The sequence below is a fragment of the Bombyx mori genome, chromosome W (genome assembly GCF_030269925.1).
Source record: "Bombyx mori chromosome W, ASM3026992v2".
Taxonomy (NCBI): domain Eukaryota; kingdom Metazoa; phylum Arthropoda; class Insecta; order Lepidoptera; family Bombycidae; genus Bombyx; species Bombyx mori.
In genome coordinates, this window is record NC_085135.1 from 8,199,399 (window position 1) to 8,218,389 (window position 18,991).

The following is an 18,991-nucleotide window of genomic DNA, read 5'->3' on the forward strand; positions in this document are numbered from 1 at the left end:
GAATTTGTATGTACCTTGTACCTTTAAGAGAGAAATAAATAAATTATTATTATTATTATTATTATTATAAAAATCAACGTTCAATAACTTGTTTTGCATTCAGAGAAAATTATTAAGTTAAAAAGATTTATAATTAAAACAAACTTTAACTTGCGTGTGTTCATTTCACGGAATAGATAAATAAGGTTGGAAAGGCCTTTGCTCCAAATTTGTATCAGGACCAGTGTCGCCGCTTTACCCCCACTATTTTAATTTCAACACATACGTAGACTATGATTACAATCATTTCGCACACAACAAAAACATCCACACATAAATCTCAGGGGAGATATTCGCACTAAACTTCCGTAGGCATACACACTCACCCATGCAAAAAGGCAATAAAAATGTTCATACACGCTAGTGCTTGATAAAGTCGATATTCTTTATCGATAAATTATCTGATGAATGTTTGAGGAAAAATGAAACATGAAATAAATATTTAAACTATTTTACTTTTATTAAATACAAATAATCACTGTCCCTGAAATAAAATGTATTTATTAAGCAGTTGGCGCTTACTATTAACTGCGAATGAATTTTTCAAAATAAAGTGTAATCTCACGTTAATATATTTTTCAATTATTGCTTTGTGAGGTCTGTGACGTGGTCTGCTGTAGGGTATTGGCCAATTTGATGATAAATTATGTTCTTAAATATTTCACTACCTACAAAGCTACGCATAATTTTTGTCACTAACATTTTTTTATTTATATTACGTAGGGTTTCCGTATAAACTTTGATAACAGATTCTGATATTTTACAGATCTGTATCAAATCTTTTGACGGATTTATCTTGTTATCAAGCCACCCTTATCTTTAGCCACTATAAATTTATGTTCTTCGTTTATGCTATTGGACAGTAGTGCTCCAATGCATATATCGCAATCTAATTTTTTAATTAAAATATGCGCTATGTATCCTGCAATATGACTAATGATTTGATTGCTAAAATCTAGATAGTATTAAAAAATTCGTTAATATCCTCTTCGTTATTATTATCATTATCATCGTCATCATCTTCAACCGCAATCCTTCGTATGGATCTATTAATCCGTGCCACAGGAGATGATGCACAATCAAGAATTGAAATGTGTTCAAGCGCAGTACAATTTCCATTATCGAGAGCTTTTAAGTCTATGTAAACTAAGAGTTTTTTGTATGCTGCTTTGAACTGGCGGGCCGTGGGGTTATTGTTGCCTCCGCCATGTGACCTTATGTTACCAAAAAGCATTTCAAGGTGATCTTGACTTAGTTTGTAAAATGGCATAAAATTCAGAGCGCCGGGACATATTAATGTTTCATAAAAATGTTTAACAGCTGCAGCACATCCAATAAAACCAATGAACCCAGTCTTACGTAAGCTATTTGTCAAAAGAGTTCCCTCTTGTGTTCTCAACTCGGATAGGTATGTCGTCGCCATGTCTAGATAGTTAAGCAGCATTGCAGCGTTCGCTTCAGTTAGCCTTTTTGAAGTTATATTCATATGTGTTTCGGGAATTAAAAATGTCAAACATGTTATTAATAATCCTCAAAAAAAATGTGGTGCTTTCACTATTTTTGAATGTAGGCAGATTTAATTGGTCACGACAAAAGTCTATAGCGTCTGCTACACTTAGGCTGAACAATTGTGTTGCAAGCTTAACTTTCATTTTATTATTTTGAAAATTAACATGAACATAACGAAGCTTGTTCGCTAAATGAAAGTTCTCTTTCATTTGAAGGTTATTTAATTGCTCTAAAAATCGCCATTCTATAGTATTGCCGTCTTTATCTAAAAATGTGTTATAGCATTGAAAAGCATTACGGATTAATTTTATCATATGTGAAGGGTCTAGAACTACAAATACTGGATCATTCGTTGACGGGTGTGGAAAAGATTTTTTTTTGTCTTTGATCGAACAGTTAAAGCATTTCATCATTGCCATGTTTGCAGCGCATCCATCAAAAGTCAGGGAAATTATTTTTATGCCTGTTTCTGCAATATTTTCCAAACATTGTATAATTAAGTCAGCGCGCTGTCTTCCGTTTATTCCGTCAACTAAGAAATATCCAACAGGAACCTTAAAATTACAATTTATGCCCGTCACTAGAAACACCAGAGCCTCTTTGGCTATTCCTACATGATCTCCTTCAATGCCACTGCCAATATCAACATGTCCAAGTTTTTTTTTTCCATCCCATTCTATACGACGCCGTATAGCCATTTCATCTAAGGAAAGGGCTGCAATAATGGGATATTTGGTGCTTTTCACTTTTATTTTTAACGCCTCAATGGATTCTGAAGTAAAACCAGGATCGCCTCCCATATTTTGGTACCATTTTCGGAGCGTACGGCGACACGGAAGGCAGGTATCAAATGTTTTGCGTATGTACTCATAAGCCTTTGGCGAATAATAGTCAAGTGTTAGCGCAAAACTACGCAGAGCTGGACTATATTTTTGCTTAGATGGCCCGCCACCAGTATTTTTTGCGATCATACGACTTGTCAGTTCTTGTACCTGTGAATAAAATAATAATAATAATAATAATCTTTATATCTCTGCTATTTTTATAAGGCCACGTCTAATATATAACATACCTTAACATTAAAATTTTTCAGAACAGATATATCTTCGTCCTGCAAAAAAAATTTTTCTTGAAGATCACTTAAAACATCTTGCATTTTATAAATTTTTTTTTTCAGTCTTCGGTTTTGTGCTTGTATATTTCTTATCTTCAATCTCTGTTTCATTATTATAGATTCTTTGTTAATAATTATATTTTGTAGCTTTCTTTTCCTAGGAGTGGTTGCATTTGAAGATGACATTAAGTTTTCCTACAAATTAATAAAATATAAGGATAACTCAGTCTCTGTACATAAAAAGTGTTATGATGACGGACGTGAGACTGATTAAAATTATATTTAGGAGAAGAACATAGAAGCTTTATGCATGACATCAATCTTTAAAAAAACAACTATGAAACGATTCTTGACCATTCTTTATTGGTATTTACTTACTTCAGTGTCTTTTCTTTTTAAAGATTTATCTTTTTTTGGTGTTAACAAAACTGACGTTGACGCCTGTTCTTGCAAATCCTAAAATTAAAAATAGCATAAAATATTTTGAAATGCAGACTTGACAAGAGCAAGCCAAAACAATATAACAAGATATAATACAGTCAAACTTGGGTAAGTGAGAATAGAACTCATTCTTAACTTTCGTGGAACTTCTGAACACGTGTGCCTGTGTACCGTCTTGTTTGTCGGTTTATCGGTAATCAATTGCGGAGGAAAGTTTTGTTCTGCAATCAATTAGTCCGACAAACACGTGTCCATTCGAAAAGAATGCGACAAAATAACAACGTTATTTAGTTCCATGAAATAGAATAGGTTCAATATTGACGAGAAAACAATACAAAACCAATGGTAGAAGTTCCACGAAAGTTAAGAATGAGTCATAAAATAGCAGATGTTAAATTTGTAATTTGTTTTTTTATTTGTTCCTCCTAAATAATATAAATAATTAAAGCTCGACTGTCGTTTATAGAGGTATAGATAAGTAGCAGTTTCACTTACGGAGGTCCATGAGGGAAAAACGACTCTCTCTTACGAAGGTTTCTGTTTCTCGCTAATAGAGGTTTTGGGAGCCTAAAATGACTGGTCCTGGCTATTACTCTTACTTATAGAGTTTTCTCACTTATCCAGTTCTCACTTACCCAGGTTTGACCGTATTAGGTAACCTGAGCACTATCGCAATTACCAAAGAACTTACCAAAGAACTTGAACAAATCTGAACAATTTTTTGTGTTGGGATTGCCCCTGGTTTTAAGTACCTATAGCCTAATTTTTTTATGATAAAATCATTTTCCGTAAAATGTTTAGAGCAAATAGTACTCGTCTTTGTCGGCATCCAGTTTCCTCTACCTGTCACATTAATCCATTGTTCCCTGGCGTTAGGTTCTTTAGGAAACCTAAAATTTATAATTTATTGCATAAGTCAAATAGCATTTTACTTAAATTTTAATACGTCTTAGACAATATAGTAAATACCCGTAAATCAGAGGTCTACATGTCCCTTTATATTATACCTTCACATTAATTCAATGATAATATTTCAATAATAATAATATTTAATTTACTCAAAATATGTCTAACTAAGAATATATTAGGTATCATTAATTAAATATAAAAATACTAAAATTATCCATGTCAAATGTAAAGTCGAGAAATCTGTCGATGATTTTATTTAACCGTATAACATAACATTAACAGGTCACCTCACTATCGAACTAGCGTCGGGCCAATCAGGGCAAAGGCCGAAATTTCAAATATTGAAGTGAGAGAACGCAATGCATGTAATTCATTGCAAGCGGACTTGGTCATTGCGTTGATTGGGCGAGTACACATCGCGCAATGTATGTTATTTATAACTTGAGGCAATAATGTTGTTAATGTTTGGAATTTCATAATGATCAGTATATTTTATGTTTTAGACAAATAATATTGTAATTAAATGGTAATTTCGACTTACCGATGGAAAGATATACCTCCTCGCTCTATACTTGAGGTCTCACTTTTCGTTTTACACGTTATAATTGCACAACACGGCATTATAAAGCAGAGATCTGTTGGCCCAAGTAGTCCGAAACACACTAAGCGCGGTGAATGACTGAGTCGGTCGAGTTACGTTTGTACAATCATAACCGTGGCACGCTTGCCCCGCCTACATTACCATTCCAACCTTATTTATCTATTCCGTGGTTCATTTTATTATTTCTAATAATTCGAATATTTTAAAATTTCGCGGTCATGGCAATTTTATTAAGTGAATTTTATTAGATTCAACAGAATTCGATTCAATTTTTTTCTAAAACTTTTCAACATTGATATCTGTGCCTAAAAGTTCATTATAAATAAGTAGTAAATACATGGGTAGTTAGTAGACTTTCATATATTTGAAAAAAAAAAAACGTTATAATAACATAATATTTTAATGGAAAATTGATTTGAATTGACACTTTGTAAAGTTAATAGTCGTTAATACTTCACAGGAGGCTTTGGTTGTGATATTATTGAAGGGCGATATGAGTCGTCTATTATCAAAGGTGGCAATCTGTGCATTTGGACAAAAAAATGTTATTGATATGTCAATACAGATTGATTTGAATATAATCGTCTCCTTCAAAGAATACGGTTCAAAACCTGCATTAAATAAAGGTTAATAGTTAACCTGTTATTTATCTAAGATGTCGTTCCGAAGAGTTTTGTGACTGCCAATGGAATACAAAGTCAATAATTCGTTTTTCTGATTTACCAATATTGTTCAAAAGTCAGATTGCCGGCTTTGATAATAGACGACTCATATATGGTGTGTGAGTGGTTACAACAAATTCATACGTTTAGCCATTGTCACACCGAATCTTGACGTGTAATATTAAAACACACAATCGATAGACAGAGACAGAAAGCTAGCTATATAACAGTAGTGGAATAAAAAAAAAATATAAAAAAAATTAAAAAAAAAAGTAGTTTATAGATAGATGTTGTTTTAACTTCAGATTTATAAATGTCTGTAGATACAAAAAAAACATAAAAAAAAAACAAAAAAAAACAAAAAAAAAACAAAAAAAAAAACAAAAGAAAAAAAATTAGAAAAAAAAATACAAATTTAGTACCTACTTTTGGCACATATTATATTTTCAAGAAGATCTTGTAGGCTCTATATCTATATCTATACTCTATACTAATATTATAAAGAGGAAAGATTTGTTAGTTTGTTTGTTTCGAATAGGCTCCGAAACTACTGGACCGATTTGAAAAATTCTTTTTCCATTAGAAGCCGACATTGTCCCTGATGAACATAGGCTACTTTTTTTATTTTTTTTTTTATTTTTTTTTTTTGGTTTCATGTGTGTTTTAATGTTTGCGAAGCGAAGCGAGGGCGGGTCGCTAGTAAAGTATATTTTTGTAAATTGGAAAGTTTCGCTGAGTGCATTTATTTTTCGTATGTCAAGGGAGCCTCAGATCGAACGTGTTTTAAATATAGTATAATAATAGTCTTGATTAAGAATCTCAAACAGTGCCACCTGTCTTTTCAGGAATTGTTTTCACTTCAGCAAATATTTTTCCCATTTTTCCGCAGAATGCGCTAAAAAGCAATCTTATATCCCTTCAAAATGTAAATAGACAAGATAAGCTCGGATGTTTGGTGGCTTAAGCCGAGCGTTTTATTTTTAGATTGTAAGTGAAGAAGCAATGCGAATTGCGAAATGACTGGGGAAAAGCTTTAAAATACGCTATATAGAGCATTTTCAGCAAAATTTTTGAAATTGCTGAAATGGTCTCGTGTCGGAATCCACCAGCGCGGACACGCGTTGCTCCCACGTAACTTTTTGGTGGGTTCCAGTCCTTAGGACGTTTTCATCATTTAGATTGGTAGTAGTAGCGTTTTTTCATAAAATTAGCCTTTAATATGTTTTCATATAAATAAACAGCTATCAATGATTTTTGTTTAAGATTTTAATTTTTTTTTACCAGCAATTATCCGATACTAGAAATGTGCATATCTTGTCAGCAATTAAGTAAGTCACTTGACAAGCGTAACGCGTTTGTCAAATGACTAATTAACAATAACAATAAATAATTAACAATAAAGTAACTAATAACGATTTCTTTTCCGAGAATCGAGGTGAAATACTTTATCTGCATAGTATGTAAACTTTTAACTTTAAACTTCAAATATTAGCGGATCAAATTTAGTACAAAATGTTAGAATATCGTATTTTGCCCTAGGTATTTGATTAGTGACGATTGTTGTGAAGTTGTATTATCAACTCAAAAGAAAAGTGTATGAATGTTTCAAACAGTTCGTTTTGTGATCGGAAGAAGCCTTTGGCGTGACTATGGAAGGAACTCTGACGTCAATGTATCGAACTTGCTCGTTATAATACGAGATTTTTAATGTGATTCTTTTCATAGAAAAACACGAAGAAGGGTGTTAGAAACATGGCTCGTTTTTGAGTGGAGGAAAGACAAAGTCTAATTTGCGTTTTTATCAAGTGTATCCGATGCATGATATTTGTTTTTTTTCTTACTTGGACTTGTGTTATTGGCATGGGCTTGGAATTTAAAAGTCGAAGTGTGAGGTCGAATGACAAATTTATCTATTGGTACATATATGTATGTTATATATATCCACAAGCTCGATCATATTACGAACGTATTACAAGTATATAGCTTTTATTTCGCGTGGGCGGGAGGAAATCCTCATGGATACCCCGGGCCCGGGCCATTTTTTTTTTTTTTTTATGATTGAAAGATTACTGGTGGCCCGGAGGCCTTTCCAGTTTCACCAGGACACGTGGGCGAGCAAAGGCTCAGCCAGGAGAGGTGGGATTTGCTAACAGCTACCCGAGCGCCTCCGAAGGAGACCTAACAGCTCAAGAGTAGCTGCTTCGCGAATGAATTTACTACCGGATCGGAATCGCGACCCGCTGAGAAGATCCGGCGAGAAACTCAGCGAGCTGATTCATGGGTTAGGTTGCACGGCGAACTCTTTGTCGAGTTCGATGAGTACGGTTACCGAGGTCCCTAAGCCTGCTCCTAGTGTTAGAGCTGAAGGCGTCTAGTGCAAAGGTTATTGGATCTGACGGATCCGTAAGGACGTCTCTAGGGCGTCGACGGTGACTGGCTCCTGCGTGATCAGGATTCGGGGAGTAGTCAGCGGCGGCAACGATAAGGCGATTATCATGACGCATAGCCTTATCGAAGTACCGTTCCGACGCTGACTTCATGTATTTCTGGATAGATTCGAGGCCCAGGTCGTCGTGTAGGTCAACGTTCCTCACGAACCACGGAGCTCCGACGGCTAACCTGCAAAAGCGGGATTGTAAAGATTGGAGGGTGTCTATGTGTGTGCGGGCCGCGTGAGCGAACACCACACTCGCGTAAGTCATGACGGGCCTAATGCAAGTTTTGTAAAGTGTCACCTTGTTCCGAAGGGACATTTTACTCCGCTTACAGATCATGGGGTAGAATCTACCGAGAATAAACGCGGCACGGTCACGGACTGATTTTATATGCGGGCGGAATGTCATCGATGCATCCAGGGTAACGCCCAGGTACTTGACCTTCCTGGCCCAGGGGTTGGGTTGTCTAAAGAGAGTAATCGGGGGTGTGAGATTCCTCCTCCTAATCCGGGAGGAAATCCGTGTGGAGCTTCCCCTCTGAAATAGCACCGCAGTACTTTTCGCTGGGTTGATGTCTATGCGCCATTTTCGGAACCACTGTCCTAGGGCTAGGGCTGCGCTCTGAAGCTTCTTCGCGATTAGGGACTTGTTTCTACTGGAATAGTAAACAGTCGTGTCGTCGGCGAATAAAGCTAAATGGGTCGGCGGCGACCGGGGAATATCGTTGACGAATAAGCTAAATAGGAGGGGTGAGAGGACAGAGCCTTGCGGGACTCCAGCTGTGAGAGATCGTGGGGAGGAGCGGGTTCCCTCGACTCGATATCGAAAAGAGCGGTTCGACAAGAAGTCCCGTATGATGAGCACGAGACTATCCGGCACGCCCATGTTGAATAGTTTGAAAATCAAACCATTGTGCCAGACTTTGTCGAACGCTTTTGCGACGTCGAAGAAGAGAGCTCCCGTGTATAACGGTTTTGGTCGATTAAAACCCACAAGAATGTGCTCCGTGAGGCGGTGCACCTGTTGAACGCATGAGTGATTTGTACGGAATCCGAATTGTTCATCGATGAGAATGCCCTTGGATGAGACGAAGTCTCTGAGGCGTTTGTAGAGCAGACGCTCCTACAGTTTGCCTAGAGACATGAGGAGGCTAATCGGGCGGTAGCTCGTCGGATGATTTTTTGGTTTACCGGGTTTATGTATGCCGATAACGTCCGCTTCTTTCCACACCGCGGGAAAGATACAGTTCGCCATAGCGGCATTGAAAATAAATGCCAACATCACGATGAGTTGGACGGGTAGAAGTTTAATAACGCGGTTGGATATACCGTCGGAACCGGGAGCCTTGCGAGGACGTAGGTCTTTGATCAAGTCTTTAACTTCCATCGGGGTGACGGGTGGTAACGCATCCGAGGGTGGCAAGGAGACTCTGCGTTCTACCTCACTGTCTACTAATTCTACATGAACAGGGTCCACGGATTGAGTGCTGGGCGTGCACTGGGTTTGCAATGTATCGGCCAGCAGCTCTGCTTTTTCGTCATCATCGAACGCCGCGAGTCGGCCTGAGGGGCCTACGAGGGGGGGCATAGTTACTACCGTATCCGATTTGAGAGTACGAGCTAAGCGGTAGTAAGACCTTTGGGAGGGCGCGAGTCCTTCTAAGAAATCAGACCATCTGGCATCTCGGACTTCGGCGATGCGAGACTTTACGTCGCGTTGTAAGGCACGCATTCGAATACGATTTTCCGCGGTAGGATACCTGTCGTAGGCGCGTATCGAGGCGTTCTTAGCTCTAAGGAGGTAGCTCTAAGGTAAAGGAAGTCCTCCGCTATAACTTGTTTCGATGACCTATCTAATGTCGAGGTGATGTGTGACGTTAAGATGTCTATGGCTTCAGCGGTATCCTGAGGAGACGGGGTAGAGTCCGAGCTAAACGGGAGCGATGGTGGATCAGATTCAGCCAGGCTAATGCCCAGTGTGTGCCAATCCACCACAGTCCTCGCGACAGGAACGGAATCGGGAGCGCAACCGAGCTTCATAACGACGGGACGGTGGTCTGAATCTAACTCTGAAACGACTTCGATCGAATGTAAGCGCAGAGTTACGTTTTTTAATAACGCTATGTCGAGTATATCCGGGCGATGTGCGATATTTAGCGGGTAGTGAGTCGGGGTTAGCGGAGCGACGATATCGAAGGCGAGATCATCGACTAACGCGTCAAGCCGCCTGCCATTCGGGGTTGTGGTGTGTGAGTTCCACCTGATGTGTTTACAATTTAGGTCGCCCGCCAGAATGACAGAGCTCCCCATGCCGAGCAGCGCCTCGATATCACTGCTTAGAACGATCTTATCCGGTGGAAGATAAACGGACGCGATAACGATCGGCGCGTGTCCCGTCAGTGAGATTCGGCACACTGATGCTTCGATATTAGCGAGCGCTGGAGGATCGAGCGGGACGCAATGCAGGGCTCTTCTATAGTAAATGACGGTACCACCACCTCGAGCAGAGAGCCTGTCGTTCCTGACCATGTTATAGTTCGCGATTTTAGGATCACGGCGCGCGGGCTTAAGTAGGGTCTCCTGCACTAAAAATATATCAATTTGATGGTCACGCAAAAAGTCAGAAACCTGATCACGTTGATTTGCGAGACCGTAAGCGTTAAAAAATCCTATCGTTACGGATAGGGGCTTTACTCTACTTATATACGCCATTGATTACCGGCGGAGTGAGGGGAGGACGTACGTATTTAATGACGCGTATACGTCGGCGTATTCTTGCACAACGGCGATAAAGTGTTGTGCGGTGGAGGCAGCGCGAATGGCGTCGCCCAAAGCGTTAACGCGCTCAAAGTTGATCGACTGAAAGAAGTCGATCGCTAAAGCGAGATTGTCGGACGCGGTCGGAGGGCAAGTCGCGGGAGAGGGACGAGTCGCGGGGGCGGGACGAGTCGCGGGGGCGGGACGAATCGCGGAGGAGGGAGTTGTAGCCGTGTTCATGTACGGCAGCGGTTTCGCTCAGGCCGAGACACTGGGCACCGGCGCCGGAACGAACGCTGGCTTAGCCTGCGACACAGAGGGTGCCGAGGCTTTGATGTCTGGGCCGGAAGCTCGGAGGCGGTTTTGGCGGGCGACGCGGCGATTTATTTTAGGGGCTCGGGGGCAACCACGGTAATTCGCGGGGTGACCCTGTGTTCGACACAGGACGCAGCTAGGCGGTTCCGTCGCGGTTTTTTAGTCGCGAGCGCAGAGGGCCGTGGCGTGATCGCCCAAACACTTAACACATCGGGGGCGTGCGTGACAGTTACGGGAAGAGTGCCCGTACAATTGACAGTTATGGCACTGGCTAGGAGTGCCTTTTTTATGGGGGGCTTCGACGGCGATAGCGGAGAGCCTACAGACGGTCTGTGTGTTGAAGATTTTCTTACCCTCGGGGGTAGGCTGGAGGGTGACTAGAACCATATTATATGGCTCCCTACCGCGACCGGTGTGCATACGGTGCACAGAATTCACTGGAAAGCCCTGTTCTAACAGATCGGCCTTGACGAGCTCTACATCTAACTCTTTAGGGATTCCGCTTATTACAACGCGGAGTTCGCGCTCCTCCTGGAGCGTATAAGTATGGAAACTTATACGTTCCTTACGGAGGTAAGAAGAGAGGGCCCTGTGGTCGTCGGGTGTTTGAACCTTAATTTGAATGCCGTTCGCGAGGTTACGGGCATTCGTGAAATTTATATTTTTGGCCTTAAGGGCCAGGCAAACTCGATCCCAAGCTGCCTTCTCCTGAAGGATAACCGGGGGAGGGGTCTGGGTTTTATTTTGTGCCACCGGACGCGGCGACGGAGTGGCACGGGCTGGGGGCGCAACGGGAGTCTGAGAGCGGGGGCGCGACGCGTTCGCGGCTTTGCTAATTTTAGCGGCCGCGGGAGCTCGGGACTCCGCGGCACGCTTCTTACCCTTCTGTACCAGGGTGAATCTATCCGTCGATGAGGCGGGGGCGAGGTCGACCTCCATGTCCGAGTCAGAGTCGGAGCACGAGGAGGCGGGTGCAGGCGACCTACGAGCAAGTGTAGGTGTTTTAGAGGGCGCGACGGAGGCCGCGGATGATCGCTCAGCTGTAACGATGGTCACAGTGGACGACACGGGAGCGGCAGGCACGACAGAGGCTGCGGTGCTCAATGCAGAAGCTTTGCACGCAGGTACAGGCGACGCAGGAGCAGCGAGCGCGGCGGAGTCCTCGAGAGGCGAGCTGTGGGTGGCGAAGTCGGAGGAATTCCGCGAATACAACGTCCATGATCGCTGAGTACCCAGGTGGGGCGGCCCCGGGTCTTGAAAACACCCGCCTTGCGGCGAGGCCCCAACTTCTCGGACCTGAGCGGTTCTATTGAACACAGGTGGCAATGCGGCGCGATTACTACAGGACAAAGAAAAAGCACAACAAAACAGAAATTACAAAAAGAAACAAAACAAATAAATACTTGCAGGAAAACACTTTGTCGGCAAATATTCCACGAACACAAGAATAACTAAAACAAAACAAATAAAAGCTTCCAGGAAAAACACTTGGTCGGCAGATGTATCACGAACACAGGCCGCGCGAACAATGGCCGGGCTAACAAAAGCCGGGCGAACAAAGACCGGGCGATCGAGTGGTCGATGAGCACGTCCGCACGTGACGGGTGCCTCTATCGGAATGGCCCGGGCCAATGGGCATGCCCGACTCCACTGAGAAAGTGTCTCAGTGACCTACGGACTAAAACCTCCCTCCTGGTTATCTGTCCCTTTTTATTATGGGACAACCTTTATCCTTGTGTTAGTTATTAGCCACAATTATATGGCTGTGAGCTTCAACCTTGGAAACTTAAGGGGATTTTAGTGGGCTTAATGTAACCATACATTTTATTCGGTGTATATTATGTAGTTTCAAATTTACATAATGTATCTGTACTAATATTTTGGGATTTGACGCCGTCACATACCTATGGGATATATACCAAAGTATCGGTCTTCTCAGTAGAATAAGCTTTGAAAAAAAAAAAAAAAACTATTTTAAATTGTTGTCAGGCAAGTCATATAAATATAATCAAAAGGCTTTGCGTGTTAACAATTAATAAACCTTTGAACGTGTAAAACACTTTATAGGGATCTTTAATCTTCATTAAAGTAGTTAAATTAGTTATGGTGTCAAAGTTTTGGGAAAACGACTTAAAAACAAGTTCATTTAATGGAATTATAGATTGAGATTGAGATAATATGATAGAGATTATGATTTCGGACTGTAAAGATCAATAATACCATCAGTTTTATTCTGTGTTCGTCGTTATATGGAACTTTCAATAGGTTTGTATCTTTAATATTAAAATTAGCTGTGTTTAAAGTATAAATTTCTCAATTTAATTAGATGAGAACAATTCTGTATCAAGCAATTAAATTGATTAACACTAAGAAGTAATGGTCGCAAAAGGATGGCGTTTTAAAAAGATGAGCGAAGGGATTTTGATATAATGCTTCAGTTGCAAGGCAGTTGATATGATACTCTATTCCTTACGTCAATGCGTTATTTTTGCCTAAAAATCAGATGCCGATTTACGTCAAAATATTTTGTGTTGTAAATTATGAAGATTATCCGAAATATTTGTGATTACTTCGCGATGATATCGTGAATACTGGCTAGATCAAGTTGCAGATTGAGGACGTGACATCTGAGGATTTTAATTAACTGTGCGTTAAAAGTAGGCGTAGCTTGTTATTGATTCTAGTATCAGAAATGATCTCATAAAAATATTTCATAGTTCGTAGTATGCTTAATGTATTTAATGTTGTATTCGATGTCTGTGTTAAATAATAATTAGTTTTAAGCGGTAGACCGCTGTATTGTGCGTGCGCAAGACTTACGTGCTATTGTTAAGAACTTTGATTTTGACAGGTCTAAGTTAGCTTTAAGTTAAAAACGAACGAGAAGCAAGCAAAAGCTTTTCACTTTTGATTTTCATTTTCGATTCGTTCCTGTTCGCTTCATTCATTGAATAGGTGCCAGTGGCAACTTCTAAGTCTGTATTGTCTAAATCATAATTACCTGAAGGTATGAAAACAAATTGATTGAGCCGGATTTTTTTCTCTCCGACTCTCACGTCAGAGATTAAGATAAAATAGAGAGGTAGGGTTAGAGTTACATCACTAAGGCTTAAAGAATGAGGGTGCTGTCTTATTGACGTTTAGATGGAATGAAAAGCGGACTTTTTTTTTTTTTTTTTTATGATTGAAGGATTACTGGTGGCCCGGAGGCCTTTCCAGTTTCACCAGGACAGGTGGGCGAGCAAAGGCTCAGCCAGGAGGGGTGGGATTTGCTAACAGCTGCCCGAGCGCCTCCGAAGGAGACCTAACAACTCAAGAGTAGCTGCTTCGCGAATGAATCTACTACCGGATCGGAATCGCGACCCGCTGAGAAGATCCGGCGAGAAACTCAGCGAGCTGATTCATGGGTTAGGTTGCACGGCGAACTCTTTGTCGAGTTCGACGAGTACGGTTACCGAGGTCCCTAAGCCTGCTCCTAGAGCTGAAGGCGTCTAGTGCAAAGGTTATTGGATCTGATGGATCCGTAAGGACGTGTCTAGGGCGTCGACGGTGACTGGCTCCTGCATGATCAGGATTCGGGGAGTAGTCAGCGGCGGCTACGATAAGGCGATTATCATGACGCATAGCCTTATCGAAGTACCGTTCCGACGCTGACTTCATGTATTTCTGTATGGATTCGAGGCCCAGGTCGTCGTGTAGGTCAACGTTCCTCACGAACCACGGAGCTCCGACGGCTAACCTGCAAAAGCGGGATTGTAGAGATTGAAGGGTGTCTATGTGTGTGCGGGCCGCGTGAGCGAACACCACACTCGCGTAAGTCATGACGGGCCTTATGCAAGTTTTGTAAAGTGTCACCTTGTTCCGAAGGGACATTTTACTCCGCTTACAGATCATGGGGTAGAGTCTACCGAGAATAAACGCGGCACGGTCACGGACTGATTTTATATGCGGGCGGAATGTCATCGATGCATCCAGGGTAACGCCCAGGTACTTGACTTTCCTGGCCCAGGATATGGATTGACTAAAGAGAGTAATCGGGGGTGTGAGATTCCTCCTCCTAATACGGGAGGAAATCCGTGTGGAGCTTCCCCTCTGAAATAGCACCACAGTACTTTTCGCTGGGTTGATGTCTATGCGCCATTTTCGGAACCACTGTCCTAGGGCTAGGGCTGCGTTTTGAAGCTTCTTCGCGATTAGGGACTTGTTTTTACTGGAATAGTAAACAGTCGTGTCGTCGGCGAATAAAGCTAAATGGGTCGGCGGCGACCGGGGAATATCGTTAACGAATAAGCTAAATAGGAGGGGTGAAAGGACAGAGCCTTGCGGGACTCCAGCTGTGAGAGGTCGTGGGGAGGAGCGGGTTCCCTCGACTCGATATCGAAAAGAGCGGTTCGACAAGAAGTCCCGTATGATAAGCACGAGACTATCCGGCACACCCATGTTGAATAGTTTGAAAATCAAACCGTTGTGCCAGACTTTGTCGAACGCTTTTGCGACGTCGAAGAAGAGAGCTCCCGTGTATAACGGTTTTGGTCGATTAAGCCCCACAAGAATGTGCTCCGTGAGGCGGTGCACCTGTTGAACGCATGAGTGATTTGTACGGAATCCGAATTGTTCATCGTCTGTCTGAATTATTATAAGGACCTTAAGTCGTTGGTGGAAAAAGCCCTAGAAAGTGAGAAAAAGGCTTATTTTAATTTTAACATTAACAATAAGATTCATAATCCCTCTATCCTATGGAAAAATTTGAAAACAAATATTTTACCTCCTGTAGACCATGAACTACCATTAATTTTTAACGATGCTAAACAAATTAATGATCATTTTTTGAAAATTCCTAATGTAATCAATTGTTCTTCTATTATATCCAATACTAACTATTTTAACTCTCATCGTTACTCTGATACACAATTTAATCTGTCCGGGGTAAAGGAATGTACTGTATTGCAGATCTTGCAACAACTGAAGTCGGATGCTCTGGGTGTTGATGATATTTCGCTTAAAATGTTGTGTATGACATTGCCCTACAGTCTTACTTCTGTCACCAATCTTGTTAATATGTCAATTAATACATCGATATTTCCTTACACTTGGAAGACTGCTGTGGTTCGTCCTGTTCCTAAGAAACCTAATGCCATGACACTCAGTGACCTCCGACCCATCAGTATATTGCCATGCTTGTCTAAAATTCTAGAGAAAGTAATATCTTCACAGCTGACGGACTATCTCGAGAAACATAACATATTGAAGTCGTCGTGGCCTAAAGGCTAAGACGTCCGGTGCATTCGTTGTTGCGATGCACCGGTGTTCGAATCTCGCAGGCGGGTACCAATTTTTCGAATGAAATACGTACTTAACAAATGTTCACGATTGACTTCCACGGTGAAGGAATAACATCGTGTAATAAAAATCAAACCCGCAAAATTATAATTTGCGTAATCACTGGTGGTAGGACCTATTGTGAGTCCGCACGGGTAGGTACCACCGCCCTGCCTATTTCTGCCGTGAAGCAGTAATGCGTTTCGGTTTGAAGGGTGGGGTAGCCGTTGTAACTATACTGAGACCTTAGAACTTATATCTCAAGGTGGGTGGCGCATTTACGTTGTAGATGTCTATGGGCTCCAGTAACCACTTAACACCAGGTGGGCTGTGAGCTCGTCCACCCATCTAAGCAATAAAAAAAAAATAAAAAAAAAGTATCAGTCCGGATTCCGGAGATCGCGTGGTACTGCAACTGCTCTCTTAGATGTGACGGATAATATCCTTGCTGCACAGGATCGGGGTATGTGTACGGTTCTGGTACTTCTGGACTTCTCTCGAGCATTCGACAGCTTGAACATTGACCTTCTTCTTGCCAAATTGAGTTTCTATGGCTTAAGTGCGGATACCATTCGTTGGTTCTCAAGTTATCTGACTGAACGATCGCAATTGGTGGAAATTCGTCGCGGTGAGGGTAATGTTCGATCCAACATGGCTAACGTCATTAATGGTGTACCACAGGGTTCGATCCTGGGCCCTTTACTATTTATCCTTTACAGCGCAGATATTGTTGGTCATATCAATCATTGTCAGTACCATATATATGCTGATGACATTCAACTGTACATCTCTTTTAAGATATCCGAGTTTACAATGGCCATTGAGAAACTTACAGGGGACCTAAATAGTGTGGCGAATTGGTCGGAACAGAACTCACTCTTCTTAAATCCCAGCAAGACTAAATATATTGTGTTTGGAAATGAATCTCGATTGTCTAAGCTTCCATCACAACCTTTCAATGGGTTAAATATTCGAAATGACCCCATTGAGAGAGTATATGAGGTGCGTAACTTGGGCCTACTGATGGACGCAGGTCTCCGGTTTAAGAAGCATGTCACTGAGATGGTCCGCCACTGCTTCTATCGCTTGAAGGTCCTGTACCGCATCCGCAATTATCTCAGTGAAAAACTTCGGATTCAACTCGTTGAGACACTGATTCTCTCGAAACTGAATTATGCGGACGTGGTATACGGACCAAGATTACTTAATTCAACTGGGCGCATATTACAGAGAGTACAGAATGCATGCATGAGATTTTGCTTTAGCATCCCACCACGATCCCATGTTACGCCGATAATTAATCAAAGCAAAATGTTGAATTTAAAGTTGAGAAGGAAGTTGCATTTTGCTTGTTTATTATTTGGAGTCGTAAAATTGCAAACGCCGAATTATTTATATCTTAAGTTGACTTATTTAGGAGATGGCGGTTGGCAATCGCGACAACGCTCCCAAGTGTTTGCGACTCCTCGACACTGCTCTGCTGCTTTTAGAGGCAGCTTCCGCTACTTGGCCTCTAAATGCTGGAACAATATTCCTCCACCTATCCGGCACCAGAGAACGCTAAGGTCCTTTAAAACAAATTTAAAAGTATATCTTTTGAATATACAAGAAAAATTCGAAAATATCAAATATAATTACTCCGTACTATAATCAATTGTGCTTTGCAACTGCAATTTTTATTTAATTAATTTAATAATGTCATTTTGTTGTCCTTTTCATAACTGTTTTTTTTTTATTTTTTTATTATTCATGTTCTTTTTATTTTTTAATATATTTTACAATGATGTGTATTGGTCGGTCTGATGCTGGTGTGCGCGTCACTCCGCAGGTGCCGGCGGAAGATCAGCGCCGCAGTACCGATTGTCTCGATACTGTTAGGCATTGCTGAGCCGGTAACCATTTCCAAACCTCGTTATTTTTGTTATCTTTTTTATTTATTTTTTGTACTTAATTTGTGTTTGGAATAAATGTTTATTATTATTATTATTATTATTATCGATGAGAATGCCCTTGGATGAGACGAAGTCTCTGAGGCGTTTGTAGATCAGACGCTCATACAGTTTGCCTAGAGACATGAGGAGGCTAATCGGGCGGTAGCTCGTCGGATGATTTTTTGGTTTACCGGGTTTATGTATGCCGATAACGTCCGCTTCTTTCCACACCGCGGGAAAGATACAGTTCGCCATAGCGGCATTGAAAATAGATGCCAACATCACGATGAGTTGGACGGGTAGAAGTTTAATAACGCGGTTAGATATACCGTCGGAACCGGGAGCCTTGCGAGGACGTAGGTCTTTGATCAGGTCTTTAACTTCCATTGGGGTGACGGGTGGTAACGCATCCGAGGGTGGCAAGGAGACTCTGCGTTCTACCTCACTGTCTACTAATTCTACATGAACAGGGTCCACGGATTGAGTGCTGGGCGTGCACTGGGTTTGCAATGTATCGGCCAGTAGCTCTGCTTTTTCGTCATCATCGAACGCCGCGAGTCGACCTGAGGGGCCTACGAGGGGGGGCATAGTTACTACCGTATCCGATTTGAGAGTACGAGCTAAGCGGTAGTAAGACCTTTGGGAGGGCGCGAGTCTTTCTAAGAAATCAGACCATCTGGCATCTCGGACTTCGGCGATGCGAGACTTTACGTCGCGTTGTAGGGCACGCATTCGAATACGATTATTCACGGTAGGATACCTATCGTAGGCGCGTATCGAGGCGTTCTTAGCTCTAAGGAGTTCCCTAATATCATCGGACAATTTGAAGCGGTGAAGGAAGTCCTCCGCTACAACTTGTTTCGATGATCTATCTAATGTTGAGGTGATGTGTGACGTTAAGATGTCTATGGCTTCAGCGGTATCCTGAGGAGACGGGGTAGAGTCCGGGTTAAACGGGAG